Source organism: Parasteatoda tepidariorum, chromosome 3 (assembly GCF_982258835.1).
Source record: "Parasteatoda tepidariorum strain Cologne lab strain chromosome 3, Ptep-v5.0, whole genome shotgun sequence".
Classification (NCBI taxonomy): domain Eukaryota; kingdom Metazoa; phylum Arthropoda; class Arachnida; order Araneae; family Theridiidae; genus Parasteatoda; species Parasteatoda tepidariorum.
Genome location: NC_141757.1, coordinates 87,699,928 through 87,724,856, shown reverse-complemented (window position 1 = coordinate 87,724,856; position 24,929 = coordinate 87,699,928).

The window sequence follows — 24,929 nt, the reverse complement described above, 5'->3', positions numbered from 1 at the left end:
TAATATTGTAAATGCATTGAGGAATAGTAATATATTTTGGCCAATTCTGAAAGCACTATTAAAGGTTGCTAACGCTGCATGCCTGGCATGTAATATAATGTTGATAATTTGTTGAGAGTAATAAAAAGGAACCGAGCTTTTAATCTTTACAAAATTTTATTTTTATTCTATCGATTCAAAATTAATTTCGAAGAATTAAATATTTTTTGTACTTCCAAATAATATCTTAAGGCTACACAGTACCCTAAAATTCGCAAAAATATGCAAAAAAATATTTTTGCATTTTTGGGTGGCTAATGTGGTTGGGAAGCAAGTTGAAAAATTTTGCATCTGAGATCTAATTAGTTTTAGAGATATTAGGATTTTTCCGAGTTGTGTCAGACTCACAATTTGACAAGCGAGGGGGCGTGGTTAGTTTCGTTTTCTTTTAAATCTAATTTTAAAACTTTTTTTTTCAAAAAAAGACTTACTTTATTTCGATGATTATTAATTTTCACTTTCTCCAAAAGTTATCAAATTTCACTTTCACTTCTAGAAGCATTGTTGTTTATTTATGTTCGATGTTTGATGGATGCGTTCTAAAGTTGTGTTTTTACTAAATTTTTATTTATAAAAAGTCTTTTTTAAGACTAATATTTTTTAATTTATAAATACATTCGTAACAGAATATTTGTTATACTTGATTGACTGAATATTTATATAATTATGAATATTTATATAATTATGAATATTTATATAATAATAAATATACTATTTCTTTAATCCTATTGCTCTGTTTGTCTAAACCAATGTTACGTGTATTTTAGCCGATACAGGTTACATATAAATTTTAAATGTGAAAAAATATAATACTATTAATATTCAAGTAAATTAGTGTTTTTGGACCAACAATAAGTTTGTTTATAATATATTAAGAAAGTAGGACTGTACAAGCATTTTTAGTTTTGGTTTTATGGTTCTCTTTACTTTAAATGTCATTTTCTCAGACTTTCTTTTTTGTTGATACCACTGTTTTCGATTCCCTAAGGCTTTTTTCCCTTTAAAGATAAAGCCTTGAAATTTTTTGTAGAAACTTTTATGTATATACAGACCAAAAGTTAGTATGGATTTCAGTGTGAGATGTATACATTTTTTTTAATAAAAATTTGAAGTTGGAGTTTTTAGAATTTTCGGGTTTTCCACGTGTTTAGTAACGATAAAAATAATTAAGATTCAACTAAGTATCAGAGCATCAAATCCATACTAACTTTTGTTCCTAATAATCTAAGATATTTATATTATTTAAAATAACTGAAAAATTTTGAAAATTAAAAAAGTTATAAAAATTTAAAAAAATCTTGAATTTTTTAAAAAATTTTAAATTTTTTAAATTGTGGTTTGTCGATTTCCCTTTTCTTTTTGAAAATCAGTTTAATAATATAATACAAATGAAAATCTATTATTACTTTTAATATTACTGGCCTTAAAAATTTTTTTTAAAAAAGGGTACCGTGTAGCCTTAAGTTTTTGACGAATATCTTAAAATGAGTTTTTTTTAATGATCCGTTATCTAGTTCAACGTAAGTTTAAGATAAGAAATAATATTCGAAAAATTAACTAATTTTCTTTTTAAAAAATCAAAAAAACTATGAAAGTAGAAAATAACTGAGGTAAGATAGCAAACCAAAAATACTTTAAATAACAAAATGGCAAGCAGGGCATGTTATTGGCCGTACAATTTTCGCCTAGGTGCAATTTCAAAAATATGGCAACAAAAGAAAACATGAAGTATTCAACTCGAAACTACATATATCGACCATGAAATTTTATATCTAAGCGCGTGTTAAATTTTAAATCCCAGAAGGCAGACCATTTTCTTTATATTTTAAGAATATAATGTTTCATATATTTATTTAGGTATACAAAATTAAGCACACCGATCTAGCTTAACAATCTAACAGACGTTTTCCATGACATCCATGGTTTCCTCAAAATTAATGGAACGTTTGCACAGTTTCAAAGATCTGGTTTAGAGCTAATTTAAACCAATGGAATAAGTCCCACCACCATGTATCAAAAGTTCTTATCCTAAGTTGAAGAGAAAAATAATTTGTTTAATCTTATTCTTGTCTTCAGTTCGGTCATAAATGTGAATGAAAAAGTTCTCTTGCACGAAATTAGCACTCTAAGCCCGAGCAATGGAGCAATGAAATCAAACATTCATTTTTAAGTAGGTTACTTATTTTTTTTTTTTAAAAACTACTTTTCGTTTAAATTTCGTAATGTCGAATCATATTTAGTGAATACAATATAAATGTTTCTTATCAAATCTGATTCAAATTGACGTATATTTATTTAAAACATCCTGACAGTCTCTGTTATTCTTAAAACCACTTTCTTCACAAATTTGATGTACATTAAACTGTCCCATAATTCACTTATAATTTAGCATATTCAACCAAATGATCGGTATTTTCATTAAACATTTATTCCCATTTAAACAGCAAGTAATTTAAATAACTTGCTAAAAACAGTTTGAGATTTTTTTTGAAGTCATTTGCAAACATAATAGTGTATGAAAACAATAGTGTACACTGTTTTTGAAAATAATAAAATAATAATCGTGTTTATAGACATTAGAGAAAGGTTGAATAATATATAAGCTTTAATTGGCTATTCTTAAATAAATTATATTCTTTCAAGCTTTCAAATCAACGAAAATTATTTTTTCTAAATTGAAAAACTTGTGCATGAAAGCTTTGAAAACTGATTAGAAATTTATAACAATACAGGTTTTATGCTATTTTTGTGTTCTCTGATAAATGATTGATTTGGTTGAATTAAAATAATAATTTAGTTATTCCAAAGCTTTAAAAGTTCGATAACTTATGTATAAAGTTTAAAAACATCAACGGCTTTTTAATGGAAACATTTATACAATGCGAAACTCAAATCAGGAAAACTAAAAAACCGAAATTTTACGTAAGCAACGGTGGTAACTTTCTTAATACAGGAAAGAAAGAATCAAAAGCTGAAAGAATTGCGAGTTCCTAAAATAAAATATTTCATTACATTTTTCAACACTTACCCTTTGGGAAAAGCAAAAATGAAAGAATCAGAAGCAAAAAATATTTTTTTTCTTTTATAAGTTTCTGCTTCGTTGTAGGCGACAATATACTTGTCATAAAATTTCCGATCAGAAACCATCAGAGAATACATTCAGGAGATCGAACTTCGCGCTCAGAAAAGGAAACAATCATAAAAACTTCGTCCCATTTTTTTATTGATCGCGCTTTTAGATTTTAAAAGAACCGAATGTATTTTAACATTCTCTTGAGAGATCCGGATAAAACGGGAATCTGATATTTGAAGGCAGCAACAGATTGTTAAGAGCAAAAGTTTGTCTTAAAGAAAGAATTGTGAACAATCCGGTAATATATACCGAAATTTTGTTCAGTTTCTTTGAAAACTTGAAATAATGAATATATTCTGAAAAGTATTAACATCCTATGAAAATTTCCAGTTATTTTGCGTAAAAATATTTAAATTGGGTATATCTTCTGTAATGCAAATCCAACTTCTGACTTCTTAAATAAAAAAATGAAAATGTTTATGAGTTTGTATATGGCAGTATACAGACTTTATCACTGAAAATTAAGACTTTTTTGTAAATGCATTTTTGTTTAGCTTAAAAGGATTGAGTTTTTTTTCCTCTGTGAATTACTAACTCTAAATGGTAACTTGATGAACATCTTCTCACTTTAATAACTTAATAACTTACTATGATATTTAAATAACTTGTCGAAAATCCTCTTATAAAATAATAGTTTAATAACTTACTATAATATCCTAAAGTGTTGAAACACTTAATAATTTATTTATTTGCTATAATATCTTATTAACTTTCACTTAAATAATTTATTTATTTGCTATAATATCTTATTAACTTTCACTTAAATAATTTATTTATTTGCTATAATATCTTATTAACTTGTTGAAAGTCCTTTCACTAAAATAATTTAACTTACTGTAGAATCTTAATAATCTGCTGAAAATTCTTTCACTGTAATAATTTAATAACTTACTATAATATCTTAATAACTTGTTGAAAATCCTCTCACTGTAATAGCTTAATAACTTACTCTTATGTCTTTATAACGTCTTGGAAATCCTCTCGCAATAACAATTTAATAACTTATTATAATGTCTTCATAACATCCAAAACAGTTGGAAGAAATTTTGTCCCAGTCCTCGTAAGAAGGCTGTGGACTCTCAACAGGCCATGACTGCTTGGCACAGCACCTCAACAGAATAGGTATCCTTCCATCTAGTGAGTGACAAATCTGCAATTCGGGAACCATGAACTCAGACCACTTGCTTGTATGCCCTTTACTGGACAAACAATCTCAAAAGCGGGGTGATCTCTGTAAACTTTACTGGGATGCCAGAGATCTCGTGAACTCTCTGTAAAGACTACTCCTCCTTCTTCACTGTATAAATATATATATATATATTTTTTTTTACTTTAATTTTAGTTTTTTTGCGTAATATGAGTTTGTGTTTTCTCTGTTTGATAATGTAATTTTGTTCCTTTTTACTCCTTGTTTATGTCCACTTAAAGCTGAACATTGTAGATGGATTAGTATTTCCAATGAAGCCATATGAATAACAACATAATGTCTTCATAACTTGTTGGAATACCTCTCACTACTATATAATTAACTTACTATAATAACTTAATTACGTGTTAAAAATCCTTTCACTGTAATAATTTAAATTTCATATCAAAAACCATCTGAGTATGCGTTCAAAAGATTGAACTTCTCACCCAGAAACCCAGAAAGGGAAACAATCGTGAGAACTTCATCCCATTTCTTATTGATCGCACTTTTAGATTTTAAAAGAACCGAATATATTTTAACATTTTTACTCAAGAGATCCAAAAAAAGAAGGATCTGATATTTGAAGGCATCAACAGATTGCTTAGAGTAAAAATTTGTATTAAAAAAAAATTTTGAATAATCCGGTAATGTATACCGAAATTTCGTTAAATCTCTTTGAAAACTGTAATGAATATATTCTAAAAAATATGAGCATCTTATCCAACTTTCTAGTTATTTTGCATCAAAATATTTAAATTGAGTTTATCTTCTGCAATGCAAATCTAATTTCTGAATTTTTAAACTAAAAAAATGTAAATTTTAATGGGATTAGGTTTGTATAAGACAGTATACAGACTTTTCCAGTGAAAATAAAGACCTTTTTGTAAATGTTAATGGTTTTTTGTTTAACTTAAAGGGATTGAGCTTTTTTTCTCAGTGAATTACTGGTTCTAAATTGTAACTTCTTCAAACTCCTTGCACTGCAATAATTCATTAACTTACTATCTCGAAATAACTTGATGAAAGTCTTTTCACATTAATAACTTAATAGCTTACTATATCTAAATAACTTGTTGAAAATCCTCTAACAACAATAATTTAATTACTTAGCATAATATTTCAATAACGTGGGGAAAATCTTCTCACTACAATATCTTTTTCTGAAAATTTTACAACATAAATCAATTTTTTTTCATAAACAACATGTTGTTGCCATCAGATTATCTGGAACCAATCTAAAATAAAATTAAATTCTTACATAAAAAATTATAAAGAGCTCAAATACTTTTAATTCATCTTTAGAAAAATAAGGTTGTTATATAAATAAACGTTGAAAAGAGATTAGAAAGCATAAAAATATTTTTTTAAAAAAAGCATAAAATTAATTCATTATGTAGTAAGATCGATAAATAAGCAAATAATATGAGATACAATAAATAGTTAAATGAATTGTTCAGAAGTAAAATAACTCTACAAGCAGATAGATAGTAAGAGATATATACTTCAACAAGTAGTGAAATAGAGAATCAGATAAATAAAATGCAAATGAATCCTAACTTTTGCATTTTTAATGAACACAAGTAACACTTTTGCCACCGGTATCCTTTCGGATTTATAATTATTTAATTATTATATATATCATACGTTTTTCGTTATAAGGATAGTTTACAGCGTTTGGTGATAAATTTTACGAATGGAATTATGTTGATTATTACACGAATTAAGTTTTAGCTTGATGTTATAGCAGTAGATATCTTTGCATTATAGTCGTATTCGTGCAATTTCTTTTATCATCATTGTTTTTAAAGAGTTCTTTGCCATTTTTTAATTTATCACAATAATTTATTTTAAAAATTAACATAAAAGCATTTTTAGAGATTATTGCCATTGATATTAATCACTATTAATGAATAGCTAATCGAAACAGATAATTAATTTATCTTACATTTCTATATTTAATAGTAAACCTTAAAAAGAGAACTGTATTCTGTTTAATTATCGTTTCATCCTCACATATTACGAACTTGCTACAAATTTGAAAAATATGACTTAAAATATTGAGAATTTTTCGCGCTTGTTTTAACTCCAATATTAACTCAGAATGTAGCTTCCATAACGCAAAAAAATACCAAATATTACTCCTCATAAAATATTATCGTATATTTATAGGAGGATCAGTAAAGTTCTTTCAATTGTTCGTTCCAAGGACATGGACTCATTTAAAAGCTACTCTTGGTCGCAATTCCACGGATGAAAGCAATTAATCTGGATTAAAAAAGAAAGAAATAAAGAACCATTTTGAAAAGAAGGGTCATTTGGGAATATGTGTCGATGGTCCAGTGCAATTCTTTAGATTCTCTCCCCAAGACATTTAGCGCTGAAGCAATTCTTAAGAAGTCCTTTCCTTCAATTTAGATCGCAGCATCTGGTCTTCAAAGCTCGCTTAACCATTCTTATCTTGTTTTTGTAGTCGAAAAGTGTTCCCTCTGAACTACTTGGGAATGGTTCTATTCCCTGACACTCCTGGAATTCCATTGGTTTAGGAAATCTAAACCTTTCCCAGTGAACAGTTGAAATGGACATAAGCTCCTTTTAAGAAATGAAGTTTCCTATTTTATGGTTTTGTGAATGCTTTCATTCAGAGTGTTCCTCGCACAAATATGCTTCTTTTCGGTATTTAAAACAAATAGACGTAAATAAGTTGTATAATAATGATAATAATTTTCTGGGATTTAATTCAAATTTTGTTTTTTAATAATAATCATGAATATTTACAGTAGAAAACTTTAAAATAATATACAGGGTTATTCATAATTCCCTCCAGGGTTTCAAAGCGTTATAGTAAAAAAACGAAGACGAATATGGCAAAAAAGAACATATGAAATTATTCCGAAAGTATTAATGCTTTAATTAAAGCAGTTGCCGGTAGATGGCAGTAACATGTACCACTGAAGTCAGTTGTAGTAAAGAAAAATGGCGTTTACACGCGGAGGGAATTATGAATAACCCTGTATACTTTCTACGCAAAGGGCAAATCTACTGGTCACTTTAACAAGGTTTTTCTAAGCTCTATCGCCATGGAAAATTTTAAAAAAGACGCAGTTTAAGTACCTTACACTTGAATCAAAGCTGTGGTTTTCAACTATGCATGCATCATCTTGCCGTGAAGGATTATCTGGGCTTTGGAACGGACAAAAAAGTTTAAATGTTTCGAAAGTTATTAAACTTTTCTTCAATAACGCCAATTTTGCGACATTCACCCACCTAGATCAAGATTATCAAAATCACTACCTTATTCTCAGTTTTTGAGAGTTTTTATGAGCCCAGATAGTGCAGTATTGGAGCAAGTTTTTAAATATTAAAAATTAGACCACAAATGCTTTTCCTTTTCACAAAAAAGCAGCTTTTCGTCTACGTTTGCGTTATTCTCCGAAGAAGCATGGAGAGTGCTGGCTTTAGACATTCTAAACTTGTCCTAACAGTCATGAGTAACTGTAACAAACTTACAGCAGTTATGAAAATAGCATATTATTCGCAAATAAGCATCATTTCATGTGACGACGGAGCCTTCAAAAAACAGTCCTAAATTGGAACATCAATGTGTTTACCCTTTAATAAGGGACATTCTATTAAAAGGACAATAAAAAATTAGGAAAAAAATTATAATAGAGAAATACAAAATAAAAATTGAAGTATTTTTTCTTTGTATAATTATGTATCTCTCGTTTTATGATTTCTGCTTCAAGGATTGAAAAACAGAATATTAAGAAAAATATATAGTGCAATTAAAAGAATTTCCAACTCAAAAATTTTCAGTGTAAGCAAGACCTAGGCTGGAAAAATATGTATTTCCATCCAAGATGTGTTTGAGAGGTATTGATGGAGAGGAACCAATGGGAAGGAAAAGGTGGTCAGATGCCTAGTTCACCCATTTATAATGAAGGATTATTAATTCAGAAAAGCATTCCAATATGGATAGAGGGGAATTAGAAGTGCTACTTTACTCTTATATGCTTATAACAGTCATATATTTACCCTTATAAAGTGATAGTCTTTGACCACATAAGTGCAGATTCCAACTAAGTTAACTTTGTAGCCTCACTGAATTCAACTCTATAAATTAGAAGCAATATACTTTTAATTCTATATCAAAGTAAATTCTATGCATAAACCAGAAATTAATTTAACTATTACAGTGAAAAAACTAAGCAAATTATGCAGTTATGGATTTTTTTCATTAAATTGATTTGTATGATTTAAACAAATGTTAAAAAAAGTTACCACAATTCATCGACCGATGTAGCTATTTTACGTCAACAATGCGATTCTAAAAAGAGAATACCAGGATGCGAACCCTCAAACTAAATCCAGATGGTAAATCTTACAAACTAGCCTTTTATAGTACTTTACAATAACAATTTCAAGCGAAAACGTAATATGTTTACAAAATAGAGCCGATAGTATGTTATAATAAAAAGGATTAGAGATTATAAAAAATCAACAGAACAGTAATAAATAAATATATTTTTTTTAAAAACCAAAACTTCAAGCTTTTATTTAAATTACAATACATTAAAATACAAACATTTTCTTATAGCAAATTCATAGAATTACAAGATATATTTATTTCACGTAGAAAATACTTTTACAGTTAAATTATCACATGAGAATGTTTAAGAGAATTGATGCACAAATACTATAGATCGAATACAGACTCTGACCCTGGGATTAATTCTCGAGTTAGAGGATGCAATTCGAGAAGACGATTTCATGTATAATCCAAGAAACATAAGCTGTCATTGGCTAAATGTCTCGAATGTACATATAAGATAAACGTCACCGATGCTGATTGGCCAGATGACTATTGGACAATCCTACTAGAATTATGGGAGATAAATCTATCCTTGTTTGGTTTAGAATGATAATCGAATATATTTCCGATAGGCTCTCACTTACTATACCCATGGAAAATTCGATAATTCATTCATAATTCCTATAATTTTTTCACTTCTACATGGTGATCTATAATTATCGCCTGGATATATATTTCTGTTACCCTTGTTAAAATTAAAGTTCTCAAAGGATACAAATTAGGAGCCGTAAATCAATACTTAATCAAAGAAAAGATGTAAGCGCTATCAACATCTAACGAATCTCTTGTTGGAGGAAACAATGAGCTGAAGAAAGCAATTTAAATTTCTACATTTCCTTTAGCAATCAAACTGATTTTGATGTTTTTCACCCCACCTGTCTCACTACGAATAGGCAAATTTCGATACGATTCCTTTTGTTTTTTGCCTAAAAGAAATATTATTTGCCACATTTAATGTGTATACATCATTTTGACAAGAGGTTTAAAAATATATCCTGAGGGCGAAAAATTTACACTTCTATATAATTAGAGAAAATAGAAATTGTTATATAGTATTTAATTTACAAGTGCTTTTATTTCATTTCACGTAAACTTGAAAAGGATTTTTAAAAAAGTATTCTTTTTCCTGTGGAGTTTGTAAATAATAAAATATACACCATTTCGTGAAACTAAGAAAAATTCTTTTTATCTTACACGCCAAAACAATTTCTGTGCTAGATTACAGTCAGATACCAGCAAAAATTATTATTTTAGTTATTGAACTCAAATTTAAATTTATGCTCATAAAGCTTACATGACTAAAAGAATACTGATCTGTTCATAAATTTTTCCTATAAAATGTATGGCCACGATCAGCAAATTAATATTATGCTTATAAAAATGTTCTTAAGTTTGGATCGCAACTTTGTTTAAGACTCAGTCTTTTTTTCGCTATTGACTTTATTTCTTAAATCAAGATAAGCCATGAAACAAGGCAGAGTAGTGTAGTGTTGCCATCTGTCGAGGAGTGAGAGAAGTATTTGTTTCTTTTTCCGATGTCACAAATGTAGAGTGAGTGCGAACGACATATTCTTTGGCCCTAGATGTGATCAAACTCTGGTGATCTGTATCTGTTGCCTGTTACTATAATCATGATGGACAAGTGCATACATCCCCGAATAAAGTTAGAAAGTCTCATAATGAATTAATATTAAATCTATTGATTTTTCTGAAGTTCGATTTATTACGATTAAATCGATTACTTAATCGATAAATGAATTTCTTTCTCAAAGAAGGAAGCTGATTTAACGACCAACTCACCAAATTTTACATATATTTCTTAGAGTGTGCTTCGTGATTTTAAATTTCATAACTAGTTGAATCAAGTATTTCATTGATGTTCAATTTTTCAAAACGATCTTCCTTTTTTTTTTTTAAAAATTACCACTCTATAATACATTTCAATTGTTATTACTCCAAAACTACTTGAGTAATCTATTTAGCGTAAAGCAGCATTAATTAGTGACTTCACAATTTGGGCCAGTAAGTCTGGTTTACTTGAAACTGGGTTAACTAAACAGCAAATAATCAGCAGCAAGGGCTTAAAATATCCAACACCTTTCTGACTAAACTCGATACGCGCCATCCAGATTTTATGTTCTTTAAATAATAATAACTTCCGCAACCAAAGTAACTTCCATTAAATTAGAAATAAGACATTAAACTGTACGTAAGTTATCACATTTTATTAAGAATGTTTAAAAGTTAACATCATCGATCCAAATTTTCGTAAAAAAAGTACACTGAGAAAATAAGTATGGTCGAGATTCCCAGGCTAGTAAAGATTACCGTTTCTCAGGATCTATCGGAATACCAAAAAGCTTGGCAATATTTACCTTTTACCAAAGCATTTTGGAAACTATTTTACTAAAATTAACAATAAAATACGGTTTTATATTGCGAGAATAAAATATGGTAAATATAGCAAAATTTAGTAATTTTATTATGATACCTCAGATTATGGCATAAAAAGCATTTACTCTTTTGTTTTGTTTATTGTTTCAAAATGTATGATAATAAGAGGAAGAAATAATTTCCGGAAAAAAGTTTAGTTTTTTTTTTTAACCTGAAATATGGTATATATTTTTTTTTACCAGAAAATGTCATTACTAAATATTACGATAATTTTACCAGAATATTTTCTCCATGTGTGATTTATTTATTTCTTAAAGTCCCGCAGTGGACTGATCGTTAAGACACGGTTCCCAGCAGATCACCGAAGTCAAGCATCACTGACTGCGGTCAGTGTGCGGGTGGGTGATCACTTGGATCAGTCTGCGTAGGAACCGAGGGTGTGCGGTATTGGTCCTCGTTAAACTGTTCTACCGTAAAGTGCTCGACTTCGCGTGCAGGTCGGAGGGCTACCGAAGCGGGGGTGCCATCCCCTCCGCAGAGGATCAAAATTGTGATGGCATGTCTTCGGATCATCCTCAGGGATGTTTCCCAGACCGTCGCCAATAGCCAATTGTGCAGCTGTAGTGCGACGTAAATGAACTACAACAACAACAACTATTTCTTAAATTATTATTATGGATACTTCACTTTTAAAAACAGTATTTAATCTTATTTTTTAATACCATGCAAATTGAAGCACAATAAATCAATATTCGATTCAGTTATTTAAGATAGTATAACACCCAAGACATCTTTAAATGACAAAGGATAAATCACAAAGCAGAAAATAATTTGAATAAGTTATATGTATTCATTATTTTATTTCATTGATATTATTATTGCATTTTTATAGATATCACATGACAATTATAGCTCAAGATATCATTAGATGTATACAAGCTTACATGACTTTATCTGATACGATTAACAACAGTTCAATCCATTGGAGCAGTTGGCAGATACCTTTGTTTGTAGACTTAGATAAATACGATGAGTTTAATCATAATAGGAAATACTTAATGACAGTATCATAGATATGAGCAATTCTACAAATAAACGCCAGTTAGGCGGCCAAAAAATAATAAAAAAATTTTTGGGAGGCACACTATTTCTACATGAATTTTCTTCTTCCTTACACCCTAAAAAGGCGAGAAAAAATCGTGAACATGAAATTTTTTCTTTGTGACATACTTTAAATGTGACATACTCTTTCTGACATACTCAGATAAATCTGAGCCGTTTATTCAGATAAAACGATTTTTACATAAATATAATATTATTATAATGTCTCTCTAATATGTATTTATAGAAATTTCATACTATAAGATTATATTTTAGTATAAAAAACGAAACTAAAAAAATTTAATCAAAGTTCGTAAATTGAAAAAATCGGGAAAAATTCAAAATTGGTATTTTGTCATTTAAAGTATGTCACAAAGAAAAAATTTCATGTTTAATATTTTTTCTTGCTTTTTCAGGGTGTAAAAAAGAAGAAAATTCATGTAGAAATAGCGTGCCCCCCCCCCAAATTTTTTTTGTTGTTTGCCTAATTTGCGTTGATTTCTAGAATTGCTCATATCGTCGCTTTTATCGCCGTAAAACTCAAAAAAATCGAAAAATGAGATATTTGGGTCATTTTGTGTAAAAAAAATCACCCTTTTAGAGAAAAAAATGTATTATCTTCATAGTTCAATAAAATTAATTTAGAGAGCAGATAAATCGTTATCGCATTGGCGTGATTAGCATTAGATAGAAATTGCTCTCCTGAAAAATTTGCTTTTTTGAGTTACCACGGTTTAGTTTCAAAGCGACGATATGAGAAATTCTACAAATAAACGCCAATTTTTATACTAAAATATAATCTTATACTATGAAATCTCTATAAATACATTTTAGAAAAACATTATAATAATATTATATTTATGTAAAAATCGTTTTATCTGAATAAACGGCTCAGATTTATCTGAGTATGGCACATTTAAAGTATGTCACAAAGAAAAAATTTCATGTTCACGATTTTTTCTCGCCTTTTTAGGGTGTAAGGAAGAAGAAAATTCATGTAGAAATAGTGTGCCCTCCAAATTTTTTTTAATTTCTTTTTGGCCGCCTAACTGGCGTTTATTTGTAGAATTGCTCATATATCTTCTGTCTTAAAGTTGCTGCAGACAGTATTATCAATGCATTCCTGTTTCCCATTAATTCATGCATTAAGTTTGCCATATTCAAATCTTGAGCTCCATTGTAGCATGAATTATCACCTAATTAATATGCTTTTAGGTGGAATGTGAACAAAATTCCCGGCTTACGGGTATTCTCTCGAGATGGGTTTATGGTTAAGCAACTTCTTGATGTCCATTTCTCCGGAGAAGTATCTCGTGCGTGATTTACTAACCTTTCTCAAGTGTTGTGAAAATGGCGGAAATAAAGACGCTCTGCACCGCCCTTTATTTTGAAAAGACCAAACAGCTCCGTTTTGTTCTGAAGAAAATTTTTTTTAATTTTTTTGTATTTGTAATAAAAAATATACTTCAGGGTGAAAAAAAACGCTTTCAAATCCTTTCTTGTAAGTAAAAATTCTGAAATAAAAGTTGTGAAATAAATTTTCAAATATCTTTAAAGCGTTAAAGTGATAAGTTATCGGAATCTACTCGAAATTAATATGTAATTACACTCACAGAAAAATTGGATCGGCGTTGCACCATATCAGTACCTTGAATCATAATACGGGGGGTAATTTGCTGTAACCATAATAAGGGGCTAAAATGAACTATTTTTTCGTTGAAAATAAGCAGAAATACCATGTAATCAAATTTAATAATATGATAGTATCGTTCAGCACGCACCATTTCAAGGCTGCACCAAATTTAAACTTTAATATGCTAAAATTCGCTCCTAAAATGTTCTGTGTACAGTGCTCCAAAATAAAAATAAAAACGAAACTTTGTTGTAATAAAATGGTATGCTTGATAACATGAAAACTTTATTTGCTTCAAAAAATATCATTGTGAAAAAAATCTACACATTTTGAGCACTCAAAAATAGCACCCATTCTCAAGACTCGCCAGGCCTTGAATACGAAGAAAAGGAAAATGAAGAAAGCTAACAATAAAAAATGGAAGATAAAAATGATAAAGAACATAAAACAAACTGCGGACGACGAGAGTTGAATAAAGAATGTCATGAAATAGCGAAGAAAAAGGAAAATAAATAAAAGTGAAAAATAAAACAAGAAAAACTGCAGCGGCCTAAGGAAGCAAATTAGTACATGTTGCATTTCCACGCACAATGTAGAATTGGAGAAGACCTCGTGCTGTCAATAAGGTAATTGGCATTTAGTAGAGTGAAACAAGATTCTAGACATCAAAATGAGCTGGTGTGATTGAATTAGAATATTTTTTAACTATTGAAATTTATAATATTTGAATTCTAATAATTATGAATTTTAAATACATTTTGAAGCGAAGATAGTTTTTACCTTATCCTGTTTATCCTTATCCAGTGTATTTCAATTTCTTGGGAAAATTCATTTAGCAAAACGGCATGTTTATTGTAATAATAATTATTTTTTGTCTCTGATTTCGCATCTTTCAATATCTTCAGCACAATTGAATTAGCTTGTTGAAGATTAGGTCTTCTAACTATACGAATCATATTTTAGTACGTTGAAATTTAACGATTAGGTTATAAGATATTAAATTGTTGCATTATTTATTTGCTCATTGTACACGCCTTATGTATAAAAATAAGAAGAAAAAGTCGTATTTTGAAAACTTTTCGAATTCGAATTTTAAGAAAGTCGTATATTTTAAGAATTCTTACAGTACAAAACAGTTCTCCTGATTTTGCCCAAATTACATTCTTTAAACTGATGTAAAGAAATTTACACTTCACATTTTGAAATTGTACGACCTTCATAACTTAAAATAACGTCTGCGGTTTTTAATTAGAATATTTGAGGTCCCATCCCTGGAATGATTACGCTTGAGTCCTAGAACGTGAAGATCCAATCACTATATCAAAAGTTATTCTGGGTGATCCATTTTTCTCTTTTTTTCTTCTTTTTTTTTTCTTTTTTTTGCTCTTTGTACAAATTGACACTAAAGGGAAGTCCAAACGGGCTTCATTACGTTTCAAGAAACCTTCATAGCATTTTTTTTTTTAAATTTATTTTACGCGTTTCACAAATACATGACTCAGGTAGGAAAAAAAACCTTTCCAATTTCCTTTTAATCAAATAATTCTAAAATAAAATTTTTAAAATTAATTCAGAAATCAAGCTTAAACTTAAACCATAATAGATCAGAATCTATCGACCACAATATCGCTTAAGTTTAATATTAGTTCGTATTTTTTTTCCTTAACAAAAATTCTTGGAAGTGTTTGAAGCAGAATAAAATTTGATGTGTTGTTCCATCGGTGCAAGATTTGTTTAGTTTCTTGAGATTTGAATAAAAAATTTAGTATAAATATGGACTCCTAATAAAAACTACTTATTGTATTACCAGATTAAATCACTCTAACTATTTTCTATTTTTACATAGCAAACTCACAGAAATAAAACTCTCACTTTTGACGATTCAGCTCCTTCAGTTTTTCGTTAATTTTGAGACTCATTTCGCCTCGGAATTACGTGATTTGTGACGAAACGCAAACTCTCAAATATATGGCGAAAATGTTTCCTCCACTCGAAACCTCATTGTAGTGCATTGAAGGACATTGTTAACTATAAAACTATAAGGACAGGACTATCAAAAATAAAGTGACGAATTTAGCTGGCCGACTTGTATTTTGATCAAGGAATCGATCTCGTATCAGGAAGATCCGGGGTTCGAATCCCATTTCGGGTATGGTTGTAGTTTCGGTTCCATCTGTTCTTGTTGTGCTGTGGCCACTGATATGGTGCCCACGGTAAAGTAAATATCAGAAAAATTAGATATAATAGGCTCTACGTTTCTTTATTTTTTTTGGGGGGGGGGGATAGAGAGAATTCGGATAGAAAGACGAAATATTTTCTAATTTGAACGAAATTCGCTTCATCGAAGGAGTCACGATAGTTATTTCGTCATTTTGACGAAATTTTTGCTCGGAGCAAAAGCCAGGAAATGGTTTCTTCAAAAAGAAAGAAAGTTTTATGATATTTAAGTATCTTTTTTTTTACAGTGCTCTTGTGAAGCACGACAGCCATTATCTCACTAAAAACTTATAAATATCATATGTATTTAAAACTCTCGTTAACATTTTTGTCTTTATAATTACAGGTATAATTACAGGTTACAACTTTATTTACAGGTATCCTAAATGAGATTTACGCTCTCCAAGATTAATGACTTAGCCAATGGCAGCGGATTTGAATCCCGCTCTGGGCATAGATGTTTCTCTCTCTTGTGTTGTCCTCTGTTGTGTGTGATGTGTGAATGTGGCCCACCCTATGAACGGGTTTGCGGCAGTGTGGCGTGGGCAATGTTACTCGCCTCCGTGACTTTGGTTCACAGGTGCCCACTGGGTAACGCGAAATGCGTAACACCTCTGGCATCTTCTAAGGCGAAACGAAGTTCAGTGCCTGCAATTCGAAAAAAAATGTCACAATGTAACGTTTAAAGTAAGTTACAAAGATTAAATCTGGAGTATTTAAATATAGTTTCTATTTATGCCGTTTTCTCAAACTAGTCTGTCCAAATAATTGTATTAAATATAATAATTGAATTTTAAATTTTTTATATTAATTTTCTATGAATATCGATTAAGGCTTCCTAAGACACAACATACAGGCAAAAACAATGTCTACGCATTTTGGAAAGAATGAACTCTCCTTAGTCAGGCAGTTAGAAGGGACAAATAGAAGAATAAATGAAGGGATAGTGCAACCAACACTAGGAAGAAATAATTTTAAGATAGATAAAAAAAAGGGGAATAAAAATGGAACCTCTCTGCTTGGCGAAATTTGTTCATGTGATTTTATTTCGACCTCTCCCCTCCACTCCTTTTCACTTTTATCCCCCCCCCCCTATTTTTACCGTTTTTTTGTTTTTATTTCGTTTTTCGTCCTTTTGTCTTCCCTGTGTTGGTTGACTTTTCCCCACCATTCCTTTTTCCTGTGTGCCTTTTTCTCCCATTTTCATTTTTAATTGCCTAATGAAGGACTGCTCATTCTTACTGAAATACGTCGTTTTAATTTTCTGTAAAGGGTGTCTTAAGATATCTTGAAAAATTATTGTTATGTTTCACACCAGTTTTGAATTTTTAAATAAGTTTTATTTCTAAATAATTTTTTAATGTATTTAATCACAACTACTTAGAGGTAAATCTTTCATTTCAAAAAGTGCTTTTTAAAATTTTAACACCCATAATGCTTTAGAGTTATATTTCTAACTAAATTTATGACTTCATCATTATTCAAATGTAATTATGAAAATGAATTCGAATTCAAAAATATTTGTTCAATGGCTCATTCAAAATTAATGTCAATTAAAATACATAGTTATCTTTATGATAATAAGTTCATAAATATACCTTACGGAATTTAACTATAATGAGCTTAATTATTATATCTAAAATTTTCATTCTTAAATATCAAGTATAAAAACCTTTATTCAAATTCCAAGTAGTGTTTCAGTAAACAAATAACGAATTTTTTATTTGTGGTTTCAGTTTCTTTTGAAATGCGTAAGTGTGTTGCTTACAGCAATGAGAATTAATAGATAAACAATAAATTACTTCATAACTATTCAATACTCAATCTAATAAATAGTTAATTTATTTTGAAACTCAATTCATTCCAACAGACTAATAGTTTAACATAGATATTTAAAGTATTATTTGCTTACTATATAAGAGTATTGTGAGCATTATTTATACTATTACCGTAAACCGGAGCGAGTCTACCCATTTTTTCAGTTTGTCAACTTTCAAGTGGTCAAACTTTTGTAAATATTAATGAAAAAAGGCTTTTAATAGGTGTTTCGGAATCGCTATTTATCCCTCTTTAAAGCTGTGAAATCAATTTTAGAAAATATTAACAGTTACGCTGTTACTGCATATTTTTATAGAACTGCTGACAAATCTCTCGTATGGGGCGAGTCTACCCATTCTACTAAAATGAATGTTAACATTGTAAATAATCAAATTTTGCTATTAAATTGTTATTTTAGTTACTATATAGGATATTTATGAAGTAAAATTCATAACTTTATTATATATTCCATTTTTTTATTCATAAAATAACACAAATTGAGTATTTGATCGAATATCACATTTTGATCACAGTTTCGTTTTTATAACGATTAACATTATAAAATAACATTTTTTTTCTGATTATTGTTGATAAAAATAAATTAAAATTAATATAAATTTACAATTAAATAATTAATAAATACTAATAATTAAAGATTATTAACAAAATCGAAATTCAAACATTGGGAATCATGAAGAATCCTTTTCCCATTCTTTTGGGAGGTAATAATAATTTATAAATCATAATTTATTTAGCTTGCATTAAATAAAAAAAGTTAATTTTGTAATATAAAAATTGAAAAAATATATAAAATAAACATATTTTATATTTACATTTATATTTAACCTATAAATTTTCTTATTAATGATAAATTTATCAATGCAGTATTAAAATAATATACTCAAATTCATTTAAAATGACTTAATTTTAATATAAACAAAGTTCTAAATTATATTATTATGCTTTATTAAAACTAAATACGAATGGGTAGACTCGCCCCGCGAATTCTGGCTTTTTGCTTACAACAGCAAAACTTACATTCCTTTTGTTTTTTTTCATATAAAATTAATGTAATCTTAGTCTTAGATAAGTTTATCACTTAACCAAAGTGAAAATAGTAATAATAATAATATACTTACGGAACACCAACTAAAATTTTGCTGATTTTCAATACAAATCTCTGAAAAGACGTTTGAACAGGTCGGTTAAAAAGACATCAAATAAATAAAAACGGATCAAACTACTACAGCGCCATCTTCCTTAGAGTCTGAACTAAGTCCTCCGTCGGTAAAAATTTTTTTATTTGCAATTTAAAATAGTGAAAATTAAATAAAACTAAAATGGCTAGACTCGCCCCTGGATGGGTAGACTCGCCCCAGTTTACGGTATTGTAAGCATTATGAGCTAATATATGTAAAGTAATAGCAATTGTGTACAATTGTATGTAATATTTCTAAAATTCTTTTGCGAAATAATTTGGCTTCATTTAAATAAATAACTGTTTACCATTCATAAAATCTATTACCTCACTATTATTATCTAAGCAAGTTTAAGTAAGATTTTTTTAGAATACACGTACAAAGTTAATAAAATAATTAAGTAATAAAATAATTAAATGTAGGTGTTATACAAATGTTTGCGCATTTTCTCTAAACCAAATAAATTGATAGTTCATGAAATTACCATTTGCGAAATTAATGGTTATATAGAAATCTTTATTTATTATAAACAAATAAGCTCGACTCTTGCCAGCCAACTGTTGCGTTTCTAAGTACGTTTTACTATTTATCTTAGTTAATTTTAAAACTAACCAAGTAAAAATTGTTTACGTAACGTAAAATCTGTGCTTTGAAAATGATATTAATTTAATGTTACTGTAATTTAAAAGGTCATTAAAGCACAAATTAAAGCTTATAATTATTTACTGTGTGTCCGTAAAATCAAACTGCAATTTTTTAATGTGACAGTTCAAAAGTGCACCATGGTGCGGACACATTGTACTGTAATAACTTCATTGGATCATCTAATATATATAATTCTCTAACGTGGCTCCCAAATTTTGGCTGTATTTCTTTTCCGCCGGTGGCAACGTCTGCTTTGTTTTGTTTACGTTACTATTTCTCTTACACGGTGAATCGATCAATGATTGCCCCTAAAAATGTCACATGCCAAATCTAGCTGAGATGGCTCAACATATAGCACTTTTAAAAACGGAAACTGAAATAACCAGAGAGCATCAGCTGCGGCAATCTCATACTATTAAGCTAGGCAGAAGTGAGTAGTCTTTGTCGATAGATCTCTATTTTAGTATTCTGTCGAAAGTGCTTTTTTTCACGAATTTATATGCGAATTTATGTGACGATTTTTGATTTATATTACGAATTATACTATAGCACATTTCTAATAGGTTCAACGAATTACATGTCATTTATTTGAATTCAAATTTATTTTAATGACTTAGTATTTACTAAAAAGATAATCAGCCATACATGAATAATTGCGAAGAGGAACATCAATTCTTCGCTATATTGACCTGCAGAAAAATTGTGACTCAAATTATTAAACAAACCCTCGAGGACATTCTAGCCCCAGATCAACTGAACCCAGTCATGAACCAACAATAGAGCATGTCATCGTTAATTTTTACTAATCAACTTTTAGCCTTACATTTTGAATTTTTATCTACTTTTGATTTTAGACTTCATAGACTTCTAGTCAGACTTTTACTTTTAGACATTTACTATTTGGACTTTTAGCTTTCATTGATTTTAGTTTTGAGATTTTTTTATCTCTTGTTTCCTTATTATTATAATCATTTAATTCTCGACATTTACACCGGCGCTATTGGGTTTCATTGCCTTTAACACATTCTTTTAATTGTCAAGTGTTATTGTTAATCCACTTTTAACTGATCACCAGCACTGTCATTTGGCAAAATTTTACTATAATTTTAGTTTTTAGAGAAATTTTATTGTAATAATTTTACTTTTATCTCCGTATACCCCCCTGGGGTGGGTCGGAGTTCAACCTATCTTACTAAAAAGATGTAATTTAAAAAAAAAAAGTTTTTATATGAATTTCAATGATTGTTTTGAATTCTTAGAATTTTGTGCATTTGCAATGTACCTAAGTTAGTAGCGAGCGAAGCAAACCATATAAGATTGCGTAGCAATTTTCGGGGGTTGGCGAGCGTTAGCGAACAGGGGGCGCAACCCACTAGTCAAAATATAATTTACATAAAATTTGCCATGGATGCTCCAATTATGTTTAAATTTGTCATGAATTATGATTACTGTGATTACGATTTCATCATGAACGTTTTAATAATTTTATTAATTTCTTTCTATTAATGAACATCGCAAATTAAAAACATTGTATATAGTTTATGATTTTATCTTAAAACTGTTAAAAGTTTTTTCCAACGGAGATTTGAAATCGAACTAAATTTTAGTATAATGCAAGAAAATACGTGTTAAAACTTGTATTTTCTGACTACTTTACTTCCCAGAGCAGCTGGTACCCATCGATCTGAGCCCAGATAGGCTTCAAATCGCCACTGGGGATTGAACCCCTGTTCTTCGCAATGGCAGTTCAGCGCCTTAACCACTGAGCCATAATAGTACACTCTATAACAAAAAAATCGACGCACCAGGAAGGAGTTGTCCGATTAAAACGAAAATTGGTGGATAGGAAGACAATGTATGGAATAGTAAATGATTAAAATTTCAGAACAATTGAATAATTTATTGCAGAGTTACAGTAACAAGTTCAATAAGGTGTTGACCCGCCTATAGCCTGGATACAAGCTGATAGACCGATGAAGCTCCCGGATGGTCTCTTGCGGTATTTCCTGCCAAATTTGATCCATTTGTTGAACGAGGTCATCAACATTCCGTGCCAGATGCAATCGCCTTCCCATCATATCCCAGACGTGCTCGATGGGAGAGAGAGCTGGTGATCTGGCAGGCCAAGGAAGAGTTTGACAAGATTGCAGACAGTTCATAGCAACACGTGCCGTATGTGGTCTGGCATTGTCCTGCTGAAAAACCAGCCCAGGGCGCTGCAAAAAGAACGGTATCAAAACAGGTCTTAGGACGTCGTCGACGTACCGCTGTGCAGTAAGTGTACCTCTAATGACGACCAAAGGGGTCCGGCTGTCAAAGGAAATGGCACCCCAGGCCATAATGCTCCGTTGAGGGCCGGTGTGGCGTGCAATAGTGAAGGCAGGATCCCCCCTCTGCCCTGTGCGTCTCCAAACACGTCCTCAATGATTGTCAGGACACAGTTGGAAGCGGGATTCGTCGCTAAAGACTTATACATCCCCAGTCGGCATCATTCCAGCCATATCTGTTCAAAACATTCATGCATACGAAATTTCAAAGCAATCGGATGATTGATTCTTGGTGCGTCGATTTTTTTTGTTATAGAGTGTATAATGTAATATGGTAGATAATAATTTTAAAAATTAGCGCTATTTATAATGTTTAAATTCTTTATTAGTGAATTATCTTGTTCTAAGCTAGACAACTACATTTATAAAAAAATCGAAAGTATTTCTTATTTATAAAATATAATTCATTGAATGAACTTTATTAATATACTCAACCCGGAATTTTTAGTAAAAATTTATATTTTCTCTAGTCAATTTTGGTAGTATTATGCATACTTCATTACTTACTAAAAACTTCTAAAACGAAGCCACATTTCATTTTATTTCCAATAAGCTGTAAAATATTTTTCGCTCATTTAAACAGGAATGTAGTTTTGATTGTAGAATTGATGAAATGTTTCAAGAAGTCTTTATTACTGCCAAAGTCAGATATTTGATTGAATTGATGGCGGGATTTTATGGCGTGGCTTCCCTATTGGCTCGTAACGAAAATGGTAGAATAAAGAAGAGTCTAGTATATCATCATTTCTCCAGTAATGACTTTCTCTTAAAAATGAAACTTACTTTTCAGGACTTTTGATTCAGTAATATTAGCTAAGATTAACGACAACCATGACTTCGCTTATTGAATTTAACTTACGCCAGATTAAATATCATGCTATAAATAAGATTTTTGCTGTTGAAATAGAAGGAATAAATTCTTTAAATTGGTATTTATAGTTTCGGTATGTTTTGTAAAATAGGATTGAAATTGGAAATAAGGTTGAACTTAATAAAAAAAACACTGAAAAGTTTGTAAAAAATATTATATTAAATATTCAACTCTGTCAACTACTACACTTTTTGCAAAATATTTTACAGATTGGTAGATTATTAGAAACTAAAGCTTTCATAATTTTCGGTAATTTTGTCAACATTTTAAAAGCCTCATCACGAGACAGTGGGAAAAAAGTGGCGTTTTATATGCACTTTCAAATCATTCACGTGTAGTGATGCGGAAAATAATTTTGAAACAAATTTGCAAAATACAAAACCACATATTAAAAAGTAAACTTAGTAGCTACCTCTAGAAGAATTTTTCCCAAAAATCGGTAGCTCGGGAAAGTTGGTTACCCTGGATTGTATGTGCAAAGAAAAAATGCTTCTTAATTTTACCAATTTAAAAAAAGAAATAAAGCTCAATTACTTCATCTGCTAAGCATAATTTCTCATAGCGATTAATGAATTTATTGACTAACGTCATATTAAAAATCAGGAAATGAAATAGGGTTTTACAGTCGAAATTGAAGTACCTTCCTTAAATCTAATATATATTAGTTTAAATATCAATAAGTAGATGGCAAAAAAACTTTTTTTACGTTATAATATTAAAAACATTGAAATTGTTTTTGCAATTTTTATCATAAAAGTATCTAATAAATAAAAATATTTAATTGTAACTACAGAAAAATGACTTTTTCTATGTTTCATGAAGTTAATAAAAAGTTTCTGGAAGTTTCTTTTAATTCTTTTTCACCACTAAAAATACTTAAATTGCAATTGAACTACCAGGAACAATTGCATATTATTTTCTACACTATATTTATTTATTCTTTTATTTTCATATTTAGCTCCAGAATTTCGGGACAAATGGCAAAATATTGCACCCAAATATAAAAGAAATTTATCATTCCTTAATGACATTTATAAATTTCATTTTCACAATTGAACTTTTTGAAAATTAACTTCTTAATTATAAGTTTTAGCATTGGCCCAGCGATGGAATTTTCATTAATGTTATAAAAATCCTCAGCTATAATTATTCACTACTATTTGATTACAAATGGTACCAATGATACCTACATGCTAAAAGTCAACAGAGATTTATATCTTCGTATTTGACAGTTTTTGGTATTACTGAACATTTATACTACGAAATACTACTAATATTACGTAATTAGTTTCCAAGTAAGTATCTTATATTTCTCTTACACGGCAACAAAAAAAAGCCTCATTACAACTCCCCGAATGGCAACGCTAGAAAATAGACCAATGATTGCCGCTAAAAATGTCACATGCCAAATCTAGCGGAGATGGCTCAACATATAGCACTTTTAAAAACGGAAACTGAAATAACCAGAGATAGCATTCTTACCAAATGTCTCTTTCGAAATTCACCCTATCAGCTGCGGCAATCTCATACTATTAAGCTAGGTGGAAGTGAGTAGTCTTTGTCGATAGGTCTCTATTTTAGTATTTTGTCGAAAGTGCTTTTTTTCACGAATTTATATATTACGAATTTATGTGACGATTTTTGATTTTTTAGAATAACTGTGTGTTTAAGGAAGTTCTTAATCTTAAATAGTAGTTATCTTAATAGTAGCGAGCGCAGCCCACTAGTATATTAAATTATTATCACTAGTATATTAAATCAATTATTACTAGTTTATTAAATCAGTATTGCCAGTTGATAGATAAACTAAATTGAACAAAACTCGTCCAGTAATTATAGCAAAAAAAGGTGGTTATTCGGAATAATTAATACCCAAGATATTTTTTAACAGAAGGCTTTGAAATGTAATTAAAACAAAGCCCTTAATATTTCTCAGTATTTGTTCGTATTTAGTATTTATTGCAAATTAATGTTTAGTTTCTGCAAGTTTT